This window comes from Pan troglodytes, chromosome 3 (assembly GCF_028858775.2).
Source record: "Pan troglodytes isolate AG18354 chromosome 3, NHGRI_mPanTro3-v2.0_pri, whole genome shotgun sequence".
In the NCBI taxonomy this organism is placed as follows: domain Eukaryota; kingdom Metazoa; phylum Chordata; class Mammalia; order Primates; family Hominidae; genus Pan; species Pan troglodytes.
The window spans coordinates 110,854,160-110,874,014 of record NC_072401.2 but is presented as its reverse complement, the minus strand read 5'-3'; the positions used below and the strand labels follow the sequence as shown (position 1 = coordinate 110,874,014).

The following is a 19,855-nucleotide window of genomic DNA, read 5'->3' as shown; positions in this document are numbered from 1 at the left end:
TGCTTGAGCCCAGGAGTTCAAGACCAGCCTGGGCAACAGAATGAGAGCCCCCTCTCTACAAAAAAAAAAAAAAAAAAAAAAGCTAGCTGGGTCTCTACAAAAACAAAACAAAACAAAACAAAACAAAGCTAGCATGTGGCACATGCCTGTGGTTCCAGCTACTTGGGAGGCTGAGGTGGGAAGACCCTTTGAGCACAGGTAGTTGAAGCTATAGTGAGCCATGATCACATCACTGCACTCCAGCATGGGCAGCAGAGCAAGACCCTGTCTCTAAAAATTAAATAAATAAACAAACAAACAAATAAATGCAAATATAAGAGCACTTAACTCATATGTGGAATTACCAAAATTACACAATTCATACCTCGTTCATACATGCATATGCATTTTGTTCCCAAAAGAAGAGAGGAAATGCTGCACAAAATTAACTCTTTTTTTCACTTCTTGATAGGTGCACATTTTATGAACACTCTACTTTTAACTTACTGAAAAAGAAGGAAGGGTTGAAAGAAAAAGAACTGTGAGTTCTTCCATATTTCCCTCTCCTTCTATGTCATTTTTAGCATAGGTGGTTGGCCAATACTGGGAAGTAACATGAATAAGAAAGGATATGGTAAGCTTCCTTGATTGTTCGTGTTTCTTACAATGCCATTGCCTTCCTTTTTCATTCAAAGCAAATTCTTGTTTGAATGAAAAATGTGGCTTTTGGGGCTGTCTGCCAACTCCACAGTCATAGACCTAACATGCTTATGTTACACTCCCTTAGAGTTTCTCAGAAACTCCATCTCCTCCACCATCACCACCATCCTCCTACAGGCTGCCATCCTCTATCACTTGGACTACAGAAATAATTTACTGAGTAGTCTATCTGCATCCTGTAATCCATTCTACACAATGCAACCAGAGGGATCTTCTCAGTGCCAAATCTGATCATGTTATCCTCAGCAAAAAAACCCTTTAAAGCTTTGAGATCAAAGACAAAACTCCTATAGACACCTGTACATTTTTCTCCTACATTTTCCCCCCTAGTTTCAGTTTGCAGCAGCCTCCATATCAGTGCTCTCCATTCCTGAATACTGGCCTCTCAGCACTTTTATTAGCCCATTTATTTAGACTCTTTTCTAGAGAACTCTTCCCCACCTCCATCCAGAGCCTTGTGGAGGAAAAGTTAAATACTAAATTTGAACTCAATTGAACATAGACACAAACAATGGTCACCAAGTCCTGGAACAGGTTGTGTGAGCCCCTTGAGGCATTCGTCCAGCACAGTTTTTGAGAAATCTCTATTTCAATCTATTCCTATATGTTAGTTGTTGAAAAACAACAGACAATCGCAAAAACAAGTTGACCTTTTTGTGTTCCTTGAGTCCAGTCGTGAAGGGGCCTCGTGACTGGGCCTCATGCCAAACAACTCATTACAAAAGGAGCTATGGTCCCAGACCACACCGAAGCTTCATGAGACCTCTCCTCATCTGTGCACGGGCAAGTGTCTGACTCTGGAGCCCAGGCTGTTGCTTTCCAGTCTGGTGGTGAATCCTTCACAGTCTGGTCAGTGTAAATATATATATATCTTTTCCTTTCTCCTCTCCCCATTGCAATTTGCTTATTACATCCATTTGCTTATTACATCATTTGCTTATTATATCTGCATTGCCATTTACGTGGGATAAAGGTTGTTTACCCTTAAAGGGATTGTGTGTGTGTCTTTTCTTCATCGCTCGTGTGTTTCTGGCACAGAACACCCCTTCTTCACCTAATGAAATTCCACTTATCCTGTAGATGAAAGTTCAAAAATCCCTTCCTCAAGAAAGCCATCCCTTACCTTGCTGACAAGGCCAACTATTCTAATTATTTCTCATAGAACCATCTACCTCTCCTTGTAGCACTCATCACAGTTGCACTTGTATATTTATTTTTGTTGTTATTTGATTACTATCCATCTTTTCTAATGTGTACATAGAAGAAAGAGAAGAAACCCCCTTCCTACATATATATTTTTTGTTTTCTTAACACTTGTTGTAGATGGTGATTGATCATTTATACAGGAGATTGCCTAAATAATGTATCTTTCGGAACGACCATTTTTTATTTGTTCATTATTATTCTGCACCACCTTCCATACCTAGAACTTTTCCTGATACCTACTAGGAGCTTAACAATTAATCATTGAATGAAATGATAGCCAAGTTGATTAGACTTTTCCTTCTCAATTCTAAAGAATTGCTGATTTCAATGAGTGCCTAAGTAGCACTGGAAATAACATGTCAGGATGTCTGAACACTTCCTTTCTCCTTTGTCTTCTAGCTTTATCTTAGTCTCTTTCAAAATCTCAGTTGCAGGATGGGTATGCTTCTAGCACTTTGAGATGGAGAGTTTCAAGGATTCCCAGGATCTTGCTTTAGTGTGCTTATCTGCTTATCTCTCTTCATGTCCACTCACCTATGGGCCCTTTCCTTTTCTGTCTGTCCCTTATATAGCTCATGTTCAAATCCCCTCTTCTCCTCTTCTTAGGCCAGTCTCATAATGTTTCCGACATCTGGTATGGTTTAAAGGAACTCTTGCCTGGAAATAGAAGTTCTTTCCAGACCATGATATAAATTTCTAGTAAAAGCAAATGAATGAATATATAGCAAGAAACAACAATTCACAAGGAAGTTGCCCTGGAAGTGGGCTGTTGTAGTAAAAGGAGGCATTTGCCTGTTACTGAGTCCCAATAGCCTGATCACTCTTGCCCAATCAGGAACTTTCTGTCACATTGTGCTGTTTGCCATTGCAGTGCTCAGCAGACTGAGGATTACAGTATGTGCATTGGCACTTGTTATACAGCAAGTGCAAACAGCTGGGTTTCTTGCTGTTCATGAGTGCCAAGATATTATTCCTCATAAGACTTTTTAACTGCTTTTGCAGTTAGTAACATCAGTGCCTGGGAAATCAAACATTTTATCTAGTGGTTTGTTAACTTAATGCTATTTTCCAGATGTTTTTTAGGGCTGTTCCTCCAATGTTGATTTGTGGTGGTGTTGATATTTTCTTTCTATAGCATTTTATTATTTTTGAGCAGTGATATTTAATTTAGTTTGGGGAAATGTCTTTTCCAAACTTTTGTTTCTGATGACACACAGTTATTTTGAATCTTGTATCAATCCCACAAACTACAGGACTTGGCCTGATTATAGACATGACTAGACAAAAGAAGCTCTAGAAGAGCTGCCACACCAGACTTTCGCTTTTATTGAGGTTACCACGTACACTGATAGATTACAGGCCCATGGCATTTTAGAGTCAGAGACATTCTTTACTCAGATCCCCTCTTTATTCACAACAAAATAACTGGAACTCATAGATGTCAAATAATTTTACCTTAGCCCACACAGCTAGCTGTTAGTAAAATCAGAACTATGACCAGGTCTCCTAGGTACAGGGGAGAGGAAACCTTTTTTCCGTGCTTCTCACCTGGAGGCGTATGTGTGAATCCACTTACCCCCTTTAGTGGCCTGAGGATTCATTCATCGGCAAAGAAGTCTCCTGACAGCATTTTGAAGAGGCAGAACAAACTCCTGCTGCCAGTCTACAGGAGCCATCACTCTTTCCCAGTGAGCAGCTGGCATGTGGCCAGCCTTCCCTTTCTGCAGCTTGGACTGCTAAAGTATCACGTGGATGGAGCAGCTCTGTGCAAAGCCACTTTTCCAGAACTGTTTCCATGTCTCCACTCCCCAATCCATCCTTCTCCCCACAAGCTCTCTCCTACCACACAAACACACCAAGGGCCTCTTAAAGCTTTCTCCATCCATAGTGAGAGAGAGAGGGGAGAGAATCAAGTTTGGTATGCTGGAACATACATGTGAGGCAGAAAAGTTCTGAAAGTTGAGAGCAGCTTATAAATAACTCAGGTTAGATGTTGCCGATGATGGGAAGTATATATAGGAAACACCATCATTTAAAAAATGTATTCTTTGAAAATGAAGGATGACAGCATACAGACCAAACTCCCAAAAGCTTAACAGAAATTCTCATAAAACTGTAGGTAGACTTACATTATATTACACAAATTTTAAACTCTGGATCTGGGCCGAAAACATCACCTGCTTTAGGTCTTCAAATAGACACTTAAGAGCTATGGAATAGTACAATTGACCGGGAAAACACTTTAAGATTTGGTTGTAATCTACAGACTGTCAGCTTAGGGATAACTGGTAAAGTAATTTGTGATCTCCTTTTGTCCATTTTAATTGATGATATTCCTCTGCAGCAAGCCTTACAGGAGAAATCGAAACACAGCTGCTACATTGTAAGTCCACAAGTGAAATAAGCAGTGTCCAGTGGATAACAAGAAGGCTCCCAGAATAGCTCCTCAAAAAATCTGCCTTCTTCCTTTACTACCAAGAATCCTAACCTGTAGGCTCAAAGATGATTCAAACATTGAGGGCAGTGGTACTTGGGATTCAAAGGCACGTTGGTGCAGAAAGGAGCCCATAGCATGCTGCTGACAATTTGACCAGGTGAGTCAACAATAGCAAAGAAGGCCTAGAATATAAGCTTTGAAATCCGAGTGCAAAGTCACCCCTACGAGAATATACCTGATTTATTTTGTTTGATTATATTGACACTTTTGCTATTTGTCATCATTTCAGCATGCATGCACTTAGATTTGTTAGTCCCACTGTCCTGTAACATCTCCCAATCCAGAACACATTAATGATCAGTAGACTGTGGCTGTCCAGTTTGGTGTCACCTTTAAGGGGCTCCTCTCTCCACGTAGGCCAGGCAAGACTTCACCGCACATTTACAGAACAAGGACCTTCTGTCTCAGATGCCTGACTCACCAGCTCCACTGCCCTGCATTCCGTTCTCTCACTCTCTTGGCTTCCAGTGTTGTTGCCAGTGGTTTGGGTCCTCACCCTACTCTTTCACCTCAATGCTTAATATAGCCATGTTTGGCTTTTGAATTTGCTTTTCCTCTCATCTACATTTTCTTCTCTCCACCGTGGCTTGAAGTAATCACAATTTTGGGATAACAAAGCCATTCTATGCTTGGCTTTGGTAAGTCCCTAGAATTTACCAAGTCACAGCCAGGTGAGGTGGCTCACGCCTATAATCCCAGCACTTTGGGAGGCCAAGGCGGGCGGATCATAAGGTCAGGAGTTCAAGACCAGCCTGGCCAACATGTGAAACCCCGTCTCTACTAAAAATACAAAAATTAGCTGGGCGTGTTGGCGGGCGCCTGTAATCCTAGCTACTCGGGAGCCTGAGGGAGGAGAATTGCTTGAACCCAGGATGCGGAGTTTGCAGCGAGCTGAGATCGCGCCACTGCACTCCAGCCTGAGCAACAGAGTGAGACTCCGTCCCAGAAAAAAAAAAAAAGGATTTACCGAGTCACTTCCTGCCCTTTGTTATGGACTCACCACCAATCTGTCCCAGCAAGGCCCAAATAGTGTTTAAGGAGTGATGGTAGTGAGTAGCCTTTTAAAAAGTTTATTCAGGGAGGTTGAAATAAAGAGGTTGGACATGTAAATGGGGAATGAAACAATGGGTAAACTCACCTGTTCAGATTATTCAGCTATTCAGAAAAAGAATGCATGCCTTAAGTCCTCCAAAGGAATACAATTTGATGGAATTAACATGTTGCTTTATTAAAATGTCCTGTATTTATTTGGCATATATATTCCATTTGCCTATTAAACTCTTAGCTTCTCAAGGGCAGAGATTGAACCTTCTCTTCTTTCCCCTGCTGAATAGACACTCAATTTTAATTTTAATTTTTTAATTTTACAAAAATTGAAATAGTGTCTCGCTCTGTCACCCAGGTTGGAGTGCAGTGGCACCATCATAGCTCACTGCAGCCTTGACCTCCTGGGCTAAAGCGATGCTTCTGTCCTAGCTCCCTGAGTAGCTAGGACTACAGTTGACATCACCACACCCAGCTAATTTTTAAAAAAATTTTATGGAGACGGGGTCTCACTATGTTGCCTAGGCTGGTCTTAAACTCCTCACCTCAAGTGATCCTCCTGCCTCAGTCTCCCAAAGTGCTGGGATGACAAGCGTGAGCCACCATGCCTGGCCTACAGTCCATGTTTTAAAGTGACAGATTCATTAAACCAAGGCCTATATGTCTGAAGTGTGAGTTGTCGATTTGGGTATAGATGTCACAACCCATGTAGAGGGCAATTCCTGTGGATTGTAAACACGGTAAATCATACTGTGTGGCATTGTTTCCCCTACCTCCCCACTCAACCTCAAAACATGGACATTTTTATTCAGGTGAAATTCCATTAAAGTAAATTTGACTTTATCAAGATAACCAATATTGGGATCTTCAGTCAGTAAAACTGATGTCCGTGTATGTTGTACCCATGTGTATGTGTTTATGCATGGTAGTGTGGTGGCACAAGGCTGGGGAAAAATTAGTGACAATTATCAAAAGAAGACAACATTTAGCCTTTATTAGGGGTCTGAGGAAGCGGGGTGGGGGGATTGTCGTTGCCAGACCACTTATCTTTTCCCTCTTGCATTACTTAGTGAGTGGCTTTGGTAGGTGGAGACCTTAACAATACATTTTCCTCTCTAGCATGCTGTTTTCACTGTCTCTACTCTAGTTCAGGTCTTCATCAATCTCAGACCTGGATTATTGTTAATAGCCTACTCATTTATTTTCCTATCTCTAGTTCTTCTTCTAATCCATCCGAAACACCCTTGTAAGATTAATCTCCCCAGAGTACAGGGCTGATTGTGTCAACTGTTTAGTCATAAATGTCCAGTCACTTTCATTTATTTAAATTCCCCATTTTTCCTTTGTTCAGCACCATCCACAGTCTACCTCTAGCCGAGGTTTCCTACTCATCTCCCAGTAGTATCTTCCTGTACATTCTCTTTCTGCTCAGTGGGGAGCTCACCGCTCCCCAACACCCTCCATGCTTCTGCCCCTAGGCAGTTCCAAAGCTGACTGCCCTTCCCTGCAATGTCAGGCATCTGAATCACTCACATCTTCCAAGGCCCAACTTAAAAACTACCATGTCCAAGGATCTTCCCTGAACAGCCCTCTGGAAGTGTTATCTGCCACCTCTGTTTTGCTGCAGTATATTGAAGTTTTATATTTCTCTACTCTTTTTTTCATTCTTATTTATGTACCTGAACTGAGTGGTTAAGTGCTGTGGGCTAGATGGCCTAGATTTTAATCCCAGATTTGGTCATTTACATGATCTTATTTATTAGCCTTTTTAAGTCTTGGGTTATTCATTGTTAAATTGATAATAATTATAACTACCTCCTACTTTCTTTGGTGAAGATTAAATGAAATAATGAATATAGTACACTTACCCCAATTCTATTTTAATTTTTAATTTTTTTTTTTTTTTGAGATAGAGTCTCGCTCTGTACCCCAGGCTGGAGCGCAGTGGTGCGATCTCGGCTCACTGCAACCTTTGCCTCCTGGGTTCAAGCGATTCTCCTGCCTCAGCCTCCTGAGTAGCTGGGACTACAGGCGCACGCCACCACACCTGGCTAATTTTTGTATTTTTAGTAGAGACAGGGTTTCACCATGTTGGCCAGGATGGTCTTGATCTCCTGACCTTGTGATTCACCCACTGTGGACTCCCAAAGTGCTGGGATTACAGACGTGAGCCACTGCGCCCAGACTAATTAATTAATTTTTTTAAGAGGCAGGGTCTAGCTCTGTCAGCCAGGCTGGAGTGCAGTGGTGCATTCATAGCCCAGTGTAGCATCAAAATCTTGGGTTGAAGTGATTTTCCTGCCTCAGCCTCCCAAGTGTCTAAGACTACAGGTATGTGCCACCTCTTATGGCTAATTTTTATTTGATATTTTTTGTAGAAATGGGGTCTTGTTATATTGCCCAGGCTAGTCTCAAACTCCTGGGCTCAAGCAATCCTCCGGCCTGGGCCTCCCAAAGTGCTGAGATGACAGGTATCACCCATCACAACCAGCCTTAACCCAGTTCTGAACACACAGTAAATGGTTGAAAGTTATAAGTTATTGAGTTTGTTCTATTGTTATGTTTTAGTGTCCTTTCTAGACTCTAAGTTTATTGAGTGTTAAATCTGTCTCGATGGCAGGGGTCAGCAAACTTTTTCTGTAAAAGACAAGATAGTCAGTATTTTAGGTTTTACTGGCAAAATATCTCTGTCATATATTCTTTACTCTGTCTGTCCCCTTTCTAAACAATCTTTTAAAATGTAAATTCATCCCCAGCTCACAGGCTGTAGAAAAACAGGCCACATACTAGCTGTGGTTTGCCAACCCCTGCTCTATAGTCCATAGTGCCTGGATCAGTGCTTTTCATGTAGACGTTAACTGAGAAATGTTGTCTGGTTAATTCAACAAGTGATTGCATGATTGAACTCTGTAGAAGTGACTGTGTTTTTTATCTTTTGCAAATGACTCCCTTTGCTCCTTTTCGCCTCGCACCATTCTAAGTCCTGAATATTTCCAGTGAGTCTGATTCTATGAACAAACTGGCTGAAGCCCCTAAAGCATGGGGCTGTCGGTGAGTTGTCCCTTCTACACAATGCTTCCTCTCCGGGTTGTCAGTTTGTTTCTGTTCCAATCTAGCCAGGGAGTTGTATGCTGAGTCAGGGAGCATAAATTATTCTGGGACAAAAAGTGGTGTGACTATTAGAACAATATTAAATACTGTATTATTGCATTTAGATGGCAGCTCTTTATGTTTCTCCATGAATGTGTAAAATCCTTGCTCACACCCTGATTTTAATTGATGTCTGACAAATCCAGACTTACTGTGGCAAAAAAAATGACAATGTTAATATTAGCATAACTTTTCTCTTTGCTAACTGGATTTACATATCAACTCCTGGGATAGCATACATTATTTTTTTCTTTGTGCCTTGATTTAATCACAACAGCAACAATTACCTCTATTAGGCCTCTTTCTATAGATATATAGGAATATGGATGAGGATGAATGGCTTACTCTGAGAATTATTATTACTAAAATCTAAGCATTGGCTTTGCTTCCCTTACAAAGTATACATTAGGAAATAATTAGTATTACATAGTAAATTTGAAGCACAGACTTATATGTATCTTCACACTTATTTTAAAATACTTCTCTTTTATCTTTTCACAATGACTGTGAGGCTGATTATTATTCTTATATTAGGTGAAATCTGTAACTTCACATGTTGGCTCACCAGAGCAATATTAAGAGAGATAATCATCAGCAATATCCACACAAATTGCATTCCTTAAAGCAAACCAATTGCTTTGAAGGTAAGCGAAATGATTCCTCACGGAGAAGTACCAAAATGTCCACTATGTGGTGCTGCTGTACCTGAATTACACAAGGAGGGTAAAACAGTATACTGTACCCTGAATTACACAAAAGAAGGTAAAGAAGTACACTGTACCCTTAATTACACAAAAGAGGGTAAAGAAGCACAAAGTAATAATAATTTCACCCACAAATTCATTATCATCATTGTTCAAGCAATTGTTATTGGGAAGACAAAGAAGAAAATATGTGATACTGAAATTATTACTATATGATGTAAAAGAAGCTATTTTTTTTCAACTTTGTTTCATATATGGAGAGAAAATTATCTTAGGAGAGAAGCTAATAAGTCAATGTGGGTGTTAATTTTTTGGAAAAACAATCAGAAAGAATACATAAACGGAAATTTTAGGGCATGCAAAAATTATAAATAAAGTCTGTGTGCATCTATATATACATACACACACACACATACACATAGAGAGAGAGACTTTAGCCAATGCTCTATTTTAACAATGTTGAAAAACTTTTGGCTAAAATAACAATTATTAATCTGGGAATTTCGTAAAAATTTTTTAGCAATCAGAATTTTACCAAATATTTTTCAGAATTTTTTCTGTAGCAATCAGAATTCTGTAGCAAGCCAAGTCATAAAAGAAAAAGAAAACCTTAATTTTGATTTCGACTCAAAATTCAAGCCCTATTTATTTTACTTTCAGGCCTATGGAGTAGCAATAGTTGCCAAAATACTAAACATGAGCTGCAAATTTTATGGACCATGCTTTCATTTACTTTTTAGGATTGAGATGTTGGAAGCTTTAGAATGTTGATTATGATGATACCCAAGACTCAAGTTTAAGAAGGAAAGGAAGCAATAAGATCATGCCTGCTATTAGTATAGTCATCACAGTTATTGTGTAAAGGTAATGTGAAACAATGCAGAATATTTATGTTTTAACAGTTTCCATTTTATGCGACCTGTGGGGAATGAGAGTTATCCAAACTATATAGACTGTGCCCCTCTTCCCTCCGAAGCAGCAAAGCCCGCGATGAGAACATTACTGCTGCTCTGGTACTTCCCTCTTATGGAACAAATTTGCAAAGTCTGTGGCAGTGATTCATAGTTCAGGAAAGACACACCTTTCAGAAGCAAAGACGAAGAAAGAAGGATGTTATATGTTTAGTCTTTGCTATTTTTACTCTCTGGTTTTCAGTTAAATTGTGACTTACAATTATTTGGTTATGGTGACCCATTAATTCACCAAACAGAAGCTCTATTTGAGTCAAAGAATCCTGTTTTCAAGCTTAAAAGAAAATGAATCTGTATGTTCTTATACTTTCCCTGTAATATGTTCTGTCATTTTACTAATGCTGAAAGTCTATCCAATAGACCTGGACTCATCACAAATAAAAATTTAGAGTTTCACAGAAATGGGTAAAGAGCAATTAGTATTTTCATTAAAAACTAACAAATATAAAGATCAAATTAGGGTTTTTGTTTTTCTTGGCCCTTGTTTATAATATGCACTAAAAATTACTATTGTACTTAGGAAGTATTTTTAATATTGAAGTTGACCTAAATTGTACTGAAATACTTGAACCTTCTGGTTGGGTCATATGGTAGGGACTGTGTGCCACATAAAAATGCCTTTTATGTATTAATTGTGCCTATATTTCTTTAGCATCTGCCTCTCTCATTGGACTACAGACACCACAAAGACTGTTTTATGTCAACAGTGTCTATATAAATAGGTGCTTAAAATTTTTTGTAGAATCAACTGGCAAATGAATAAATGATGATAAACATTGCTGAATTAAATAAATGAAATATAAGCCAGGGCTAAATTCAACCTTAGTAAACAAATTTGTGAACTGTGAGCCATCCAGACTATTCCTAAGACTGAGTGTAGAAGTCCACTGGTAGGAGACTTCTACCAGTTTACATTTAAGATCTTAAGGAACTTACCATCTTGGTTGTTTCCTAAACTTTCTACATCCTTAACTTCTACTGCAGAATACAGTTTTTAGCTTTCTTGCTTGCTTTTCTTTCTTTCTTCTTTCTTTCCTTCTTTCTTCTTTCTTTCTTTCTTTCCTTCCTTCCTTCTTTCCCTCCTTCCTTCTCTGTCTTTCTTCCTTCTCTTTCTTTCTTTCTTTCTTTCATTCTTTCTTTCCTCTCTCTCTCTCTTTCTCTCCTTCCTTCCTTCTTTCTTTTTTTTTTTCTGGAGTCTCACTCTGTCACCCAGGCTGGAGTGCAGTGGTGAGATCTTGGCTCATTGCAATCTCCGTCTCCCGGGTTCAAGCAATTCTCCTGCCTCAGCCTCCTGAGTAGCTGGGATTACAGGCGTGTGCCACAATGCCTGGCTAATTTTTGTATTTTTAGTAGAGATGGAGTTTTGCCATGTTGGCCAGGCTGGTCTCAAACTCCTGACCTCAAGTGATTCGCCCGTCTCGGCCTCCCAGAGTGTTGGGATTACAGGTGTGAGCCACTGCGCCTGGCCAACACCTTGTTTCCTGACTCTGCTGTTTCATGACGATAAACCCAACATTCAGATAACCAATAGCTGCATAATACTTTCCAATTTCATCTATGATCTCTAGTCTCACTAGATATGCCAGGTCCATGTCAATAAGCATTATTGTCACCCAGGCTGTAGTGCAGTGGCATGATCGCAGCTCACTGCAGCCTTGACTGCTGGGGCTCAAGCGATCCTCTGCCTCAGCCTCTTGAGGAGCTAGGACCACAGCACATGCCACCACACCCAGCTAGTTTTTTTAAAAAAAACATTTGTAGAGGCAAGGTTTTGCTGTGTTGCTCAGGCTGTTGTCGAACTCCTGGCCTCAAGTGATCCTCCTGCCTTGGCCTCCCAAAGTGCTGGGATTACAGGCGTGAACCACGGGGCCCAACCTTGTGTTTGGTTCTGTGCTAGTATTCTACATACACCATGATGTTTTATTCCTTTATGCCTTTATTAATTGTGATTTCACCACCTTGAATACTTTTTCCTTCCTTCTTTACTTGTGTAACTGCTATACATTCTTTAAGGCTTATCTCGGGCATTACTAGCTCCATAAATCCTTTCTTGAGGCACAAAGCTGGAGTCCCATAAGCTGCTAAACATAGCTCTGTTGGAGAACTTAGTATATTTTGTTTTGGTACACATAAACACTACCTGTTTATACATCCATGTTTTCCATTAGATATGAGTTCCTCAAAGTAAAGCAATCAGAAGCACATTAAAGAGAAATACCTCCTATTTCCATTATCAAATATACAAACCTACTTGTTTCAGTGTCCAAATACTCTGTCTTACTTCCAAGAGAAATGGATGGACAGCCATTGATTCAGCTAAGGCCGATTCATCTGTTTGGGCACTTCCCTTGCACTTGATTTACAGTTTGTCTAGGTATAGAATTCTACTTTGGAAATAGTTTTCTTTCAGGAGTTTGAAGCCATTGCTTCATTGTCTTCTTGCTTCCGGTGTTGCTAAGAAATCTAAATCATTCCTATCATTCCTTCTTTGTCTATAAAAAGAACTCTGTATTATAGAAAATTTAAAATATGTTCAAAGAGAATTATATGATGAATATATAATATAATGAATTCCCATGTACCCATCACTCCACAATTGTCAATGTATAGCCAGTTGCATTGCCTCTACAGCACATCCCCCACTTCTGACCTTTTAATTATTTTATTTTATTTGTTTATTTACTTCCTTTTTTGAGGCAGGGTCTGGCTCTGTCACTCAGGCTGGAGTGTAGTGGTGCGATCATGGTTCACTGCAGCTTTGAACTCCTGACCTCAAGGAATCCTCCCACCTCAGACTCCTGAGTAGTTGGGATTATAGGTGTGCACCACCACGCCTGGCTAATTTTCTGTAGAGATGGGGTTTTGCCATGTGGCCCAGGCTGGTCTCAAACTCCTGGGCTAAAGCAGTCCGCCCACCTCGGCCTCTCAAAGTGTTGGGATTACAGGTGTGAGCCACCACACATGGCCAACTTTCAATTATTTTAAATCAAAATCCAGAATTACTCTGTTTTATTGTAAATATTCAGTATTTTTCTCTAAAAGAGATAAAGGATCATATTTCCAATCCTTTGCATGTAATTAGTTTTATTCTCTCTGAGAGTTTAGGAAATTATTTTTCTTCTTAGAGTTCTGAAATTTTATGATATGCCCATTGTGCCTGTTTTTCTGTGGGCCTTTTCTATCTGTAATCTCATGTTCTTTGCTTCCAAGAAATGTTCTTGAATTGTTTCATTGATGATTTCTTTGCCCCATTACTCAGATGTTGGACCTCTTAGAATGGTACTCTAACTTTCTTTCCTTTCTGTTTTTCATCACTTTGATTTTTGGTTCCACTTTTCTGACAGATTTTCTCAACTTTCTCTTCCTACCCACCTATCACAGTTTCCATTTCTGCTATTATATTTTAATGTCTTAGAGTACTTTTCTAATTTTCTGCATGTTTCTTTTTTGTGGTATCTTGTTTTTGTTTCACGGATGCAATATATTCTCTCTTTTCCTTTTTGATAACATATTTTTGAAGCTTCTCTGTCCTCCAAAGTTGCCTTTTTTTCTTTGCTTATTTTGGGTTCCATCTTCTTGATAGAGGCTTTCTTCATCGAGTGTCTAATTCCTTTGCTCTCTGCTCATGATCAGTAAAGTGTGAGACTAAAAAACTGATGGGCACACTGAGCCTGTGGGAAAGACTTAACTTTGATCTTCACTGAAGTGGAATCTGGGTGGGCCATTTGTAGAGGAACCTCTGCAGTTAGTATCTAGGTCTTGCTCTTAAGCAGGTCAGATTCTGCAGAAAAGAGTTTTTCTCTTTCCTTTCTGGAGGATAAAGCTCTGGCTGCCAGCATTCTGGGAGTCGGATTGGGGAAGAAGACTAGGGTTGTCTGCATTTAGCACTAGATGTGCGATCACCAGATACCTACTCTCAAGACATCCCTCCTCTGTTTCCTCTAGGTTGGGGTCAGGGATTTGGGAATCTAACTGCTTCTCAAACAACTTTACCCACATCTCCTTATTTAGAAACCTGTTTTTACACTCAGTTTTAGATTTTTCCAGTGTTGCCAGTTTCTGATCGTTTTGAAGACTATGGTGCAAATTATGTTGGTTTTGAACTTTCCTTGCTGCCAGCTAGGGATGTGGGTTTCTCAAGAGTGTTAAATCATTGGTTAGCTTGCCAACTTCCAAAATTTTGTTGCTGCTGCATCCTTTACTATTTTCCTTACACTAGTAGGTTTAGGTATAAAACAAAACTCATTTATTATTCTTCCGTGGGGTTTTAGGAGGGAGAAAAATAGGTGTGTATGTTCACATCATCTTAACCTGAAAGAGTCCCTCCTTTCCCCCTTTTTTAAACCTTAAAATCCCACAATCATTGTTTAATATAAAAGTGAACCCTGTTTCTCATGGAGGGCTTATTGGTAAGATTTCTGGTGGCCAACACAGCCACCGGGGCCTCTGAACTTCTTGGATTTGCAGTGAGGGGAGTCAGCTGGCAGTAGGGGCTGGTTGTACTGGGTGAGGATGTCTTCAGTCTCCTTCTTGGAAGCCTCATCCATGTTTTTCTGGCTCTGGAGATCAACTGGCAGATTTTGTAAATCTAGGCCATTTGACCCATGGGCATACCAGTGAATTGGTCTTTGTCCAGAAGCAGAACAGATTCTGCTACTGTTGCAGTTTGCTTGGCTCAGTCATTTCCAGAGCCATCCATTCACCTTGTTGAAAGTGTTGGCCTGTTTGCGGTGCACCAAGACCCACATAGACTGCAGAGGGCCCTTGGACAGCAGGGCTGCTGGTGAGGACAAAAGTGCCTACTGTGCAGCTCTGCAACCAGAAAAGGAACGGTCCCTTTTTGAAAATAACCTTCTTCCCTTGAATTCTGGGATTCCACACTTGCCTGGTTTTTTTTTTGTTTTGTTTTGTTTTTCTTACCTCGCTGGCCACTCAATCAAAAATAATTATTTGAGAAATATTTTTTGGAGTGTTTTCTAGATGCTAGGAGCCATTTAAAATAAAGGCAAAACAATAGTGATCAAAGTAGACAAGTTTCTCTCTCATGGGCCGTATATTTTCCCTTCTCTTTACTGGGTTCTTATTGTTTTTCTGGCCTCTAAGTTATGTTGGGCTCCAAGGTATGGTCCCTATGCCTTTCCTTTTCTTCCTAAGTGATTTCCTTCAGTTTCATGGCTTAAAAACATCTATAAGATGATAACTCCAAATTTGCATATTTACAACTCAGATCACTTTCCTGAATTCTAATCTCATATACCTCATTGTCTACTCAACATAATCACTTGATGTCTGTAGTGGCCTGACTGGTGGTGCCAAAGAAGATATTCTACTTTCTAATCCCCAGATCCTATGACTGCTAACTTATTTGAGAAAAAAAAAGAGGGGGGGGGTCTTTGCATATTTAATTAAAGATGTTGAGATTAGATTATCCTGGATTATCCAGATGGAGACCAAACCCAGTGACAGGTATCCTTATAAGAGACATACAGAGGAAAAGACAGACACAGGAGAAAAGTCACTGTGGCCGGGCACAGTGGCTCATGCCTGTAATCCCAGCACTTTGGGAGGCTGAGGCGGGCGGATCACCTGAGGTTGGGAGTTTGAGACCAGCCTGACCAACATGGAGAAACCCCGTCTCTACTAAAAATACAAAATTAGCCGGGTATGGTGGCACATGCCTGTAATCCCAGCTACTAGGGAGGCTGAGGCAGGAGAATCACTTGAACCCAGGAGGCGGAGGTTGCGGTGAGCCGAGATGGTGCCATTGCACTCCAGCCTGGGCAACAAGAGCAAAACTCCGTCTCAAAAAAAGAAAAGAAAAGTCGTTGTGAATGTGGAGGCAAGGATTAGAGTGACGTGGCTACAAGCCAAAGAATGCCAGGGAATGGTAATAGCCACCAGATGCTTTATTTGAAATGAAGATTGGCAATAATCTAAATGCCTGTCCATAGGACATTGGTTAAATAATTATAGCTCAGCCATTAAATGGAGTGCTGTGAATTGGTTAAAAATTAAAAAAGAACAAGAAAGTTCTGTATATGTAAGAATGAAATCATTTCATTTTAAGTGGAAAAAGCAAGGTGCAGAATAGTATGCTACCATATAGATTTTACAAGTCTACAAATGCATATTTGCAATTATAAACATAGACGCTTTGTAAGTATACACAAGAAACTGGTAACAATGCTTGACTTTGGTGGGAGGTGGGAGGGTTTGAGGAAAGGTTTGAGAATAAATCTTTTCCCTGCTGCTGAAGTTTTAGCTCACACACTTATTTGCTCTGTTTTATGTTTCTCTCCACACCACCTCCCCACTTCCTCTGACTCTCTGTTCCTTCTCTCCACCCCCTCCCTCCCTCTTTCTCTTCTCCTCCTCCTCCTCCTCATTCTTCTTTTCCCCAGCATTTTAAAAAGAAGTTTATTTTAAATTCAACATTTCTGGGTGTTTTTCAGGAGGAAGAATTTAAGGTTACATAGTTCATAATATTTAGAGATATTGAAGTCCTTATTATTTTTTAAACATATTTCTGCAAGTGGAAGCTGGGTAAAAAGGTCTGAACTTGTTAAAAAAAAATTGTGGAAGCATATTGCCAAATTGGTCCTTAGAAGATTATACCAATTTGCATTCTCACCTACAGTTAATGGAAATGCCCCCTTCCTTGAACTCTCATTGGCATTTGTGCTATCATTTTTTAAAATGCCAATTTGATGGGCCAAATTCATATCTTATTATTTTAATTTGCACTTTTAAATTATAACGAGTTGAATGTTTTTTCAAAGTTATATTGGTCATCCGATTTCTCTTTTTATCTTTTTTTTAAATAAAAATTTACACAAGAAAAGCATTGATCACATTCTCACCATATGTGATTGAAACCACAGAGGAAATACACAAATATATGATAACATGTGGTGTTAGGTAAGGAATCTAACTTTCTTTTTACAGAATTAACAAAATTTTAAACCAGTTATTTATTAAAAATCTACCCTTTCTCTATTGATTAAAAAAGCACTTCACTAATTCTAAATCTGTATGTATTTTGGATGTGTCACTGGATTTGGAATCTTTTTCATTGATCTCTCTGTCTAGTATCATGCCAGAATTAAGCTGTCTACATATTTTGCCCAATAGTTTAAATTCTTCTATTTATTCTTTTGTTACATAGTTTTGGGGTTGGAATTTTGAATGGAATTATATTACATTTATAAATGAAATTTGGGAGATTTGAAATTTTAAAACATCAATTATTTTCATCTGAGAACAAGGTATTTTGCTCCATTTATTTAGAACGTCTTTTAGATTATCCAATAAAATTTGTATTTTTCTTTGTGTCAGCACTGCATATTTCTTGTTAAGTTTACTCCAAGATATTTGGGATTTATAGCCCCTTCCCCAATGGTTAGGTTACTTTATTGTGTTCTTTGTGTCATATTATATGACTCAGTATCACTGTAGCTCCTGGCAGTACCCCTGCTGTCAGAATAGTTGATGTGAGCTTTGAATACCAAAGGTCTGGTGGATATTATTTATTCTTCTTGTGCTCGAATATGGCCACTTCTTATTCTTTTTACTCTTTTTGTTATGGCCTGTGGAGAGTTTACAGTGACCTACCGCTTGACCAAGAACCAGAATCTGTAGTAGCATTCCTCATTTACATTTACAACAGTTAACAGGTTGGCTGCCAATTTTTACAGTGCCATCCCACAGTGTGGAGAGTACAGCACTTGTGCTTGTGATCTCTGCTTGCATATCTAATTTCAGGCACTTCTTTTCTCACAGGACTTGTCCCCACCCAGGGCCCCCTGAAGAACCCTAGAAAAAAGTTAATTGCTTGCTTCCATTTGAACCCAGAGGCTTGCTACTGTATTTATTAAATATCTACCTGATATTATAGGACATATAAAGAGCCTGATCCTGAATCAGACAATTTCAAAAACAAAGAGAAAAACAATAGCCTTTTTCTATTGAAGCTCTTTATGCCATAAGTGGGGAGTTGATTTTGTTTGAAGGTAAAATAAAATCTTATTAAAAAGTTGTTTTCCATTTTTTTCTTTTTTATTGTGGTAAAATACATATAAAATTGACCATCTTAGCCATTTTTATGTGTATAATTCAATAGTGTTAAGTATATATACATTGTTATGCAACTAATCTCCAGAATTTTTCATCTTGTAAAACACAACTCTGCCCATTAAACAATAACTTTCTATTCCCCATCCCCTGACAACTACCATTCTCTTTTCTATCTATGAGTTTGACTATTGTAGGTAACTTTTTATAAGTGAAGTTATACAGTATTTGTCTTTTTATGACTGGCTTATTTAATTTAGCAGAATGTTCTCAAGTTTCATCCGTGTTGTAGCATGCATCAGAATTTCCTTCTTTTTTTTTTCTTTTTTGCTGGGGTGCTGTGGTGTGATCTTGGCTCACTGCAACATCCACCTCCCAGGTTCAAGTGATTCTCCTGCCTCAGCCTCCCAAGTAGTTGGGATTACAGGCATGTGCCACTATACCCAGCTAATTTTTGTGTTTTTAGTAGAGATGGGGTTTCACCATGTTGAACAGGCTGGTCTTGAACTCCTGACCTCAAGTGATCCATCCACTTCAGCCTTTCAAAGTGCTAGGATTACAGGCATGAGCCACTGTGCCTGGCCAAGAGAAATCTCACCATTTCTGTGGGGTTTTGTTTGTTTGTTTTTTAGAGATAGGGTCTCACTATGTTGACCAGGCTGGTCTTGAACTCCTGGCCTTAAGCGATCCTCCCATCTCGGCCTCCCAAAGTGCTGGGATTACATGCATGAGCCACCCCACCCAGCCTCCTTCCTTTTTAGGACTGAACAATATTTCATCCTGTGTGTATATCACATACATTCTTTTTTAAATCCGTTTAACTGTTGATAAACATTGGGTTGTTTCCACCTTTGGCTATTGTGAATAATGCTGCTATGAATATAGGTGTACAAATATTTCTTCAAGACCCTGTTTTCAAATACTTTCTAAGTGTTTTACTAGATTTATCTTATTTGATCCTTACAACAACTTTATAATCAAAGTACTCTTAAGATCCCAGTTTTATTGATGTGGAAACTGAAGCATATAGAGGGTAAGTTATTGTGATTCTAGAACTCCTGTGTTTAACACCACTCTATACTGTTTTCCAACAGAAAATCTAGGTATCTTGCACCAAGAAGTGGAAAATAAAGAAGAGAAATGAGAACCATGTTTGTATTGGCTGTCTATAAAATAAGAGGTAGGCATTAACTTTTATCATTCACTATATTCAAAGAATAATACAGTAAAAATTATATTCAGGCTATATCTCTTCCGACAGAATGAATTCCAGCAGACCCCAGACTTTTTGGCACCAGGGACCAGTTTCGTGGAAGACAAACTGTGTGAGGCATGGTTTCAGGATGAAACTGTTCCGCCTCAGATCATCAGGCATTAGTTAGCTTCTCATAAGGAGCTTGCAGCGTAGATCCTCGCATGTGCAAGTTCACAATAGGGTCCGCGCTCCTGTGAGAATCTGATGCAGCCACTGATCTGACAGGAGGCGGAGCTCAGGCCGTCATACTGTCCTGCCC

General features: G+C 39.4%; 1 long non-coding RNA gene across 1 annotated transcript in view; it reads left to right on the top strand.

Moving 5' to 3' along the window:
- LOC104006165 (uncharacterized) overlaps positions 1–19,855 on the top strand; it is a 53,865-nt gene that overhangs the window by 16,860 nt on the left and 17,150 nt on the right. Inside the window, exon 4 of the long non-coding RNA XR_010156667.1 lies at positions 19,436–19,521. This is a non-coding gene — a long non-coding RNA (uncharacterized LOC104006165). The remainder of the gene's footprint in view (positions 1–19,435; positions 19,522–19,855) is intronic.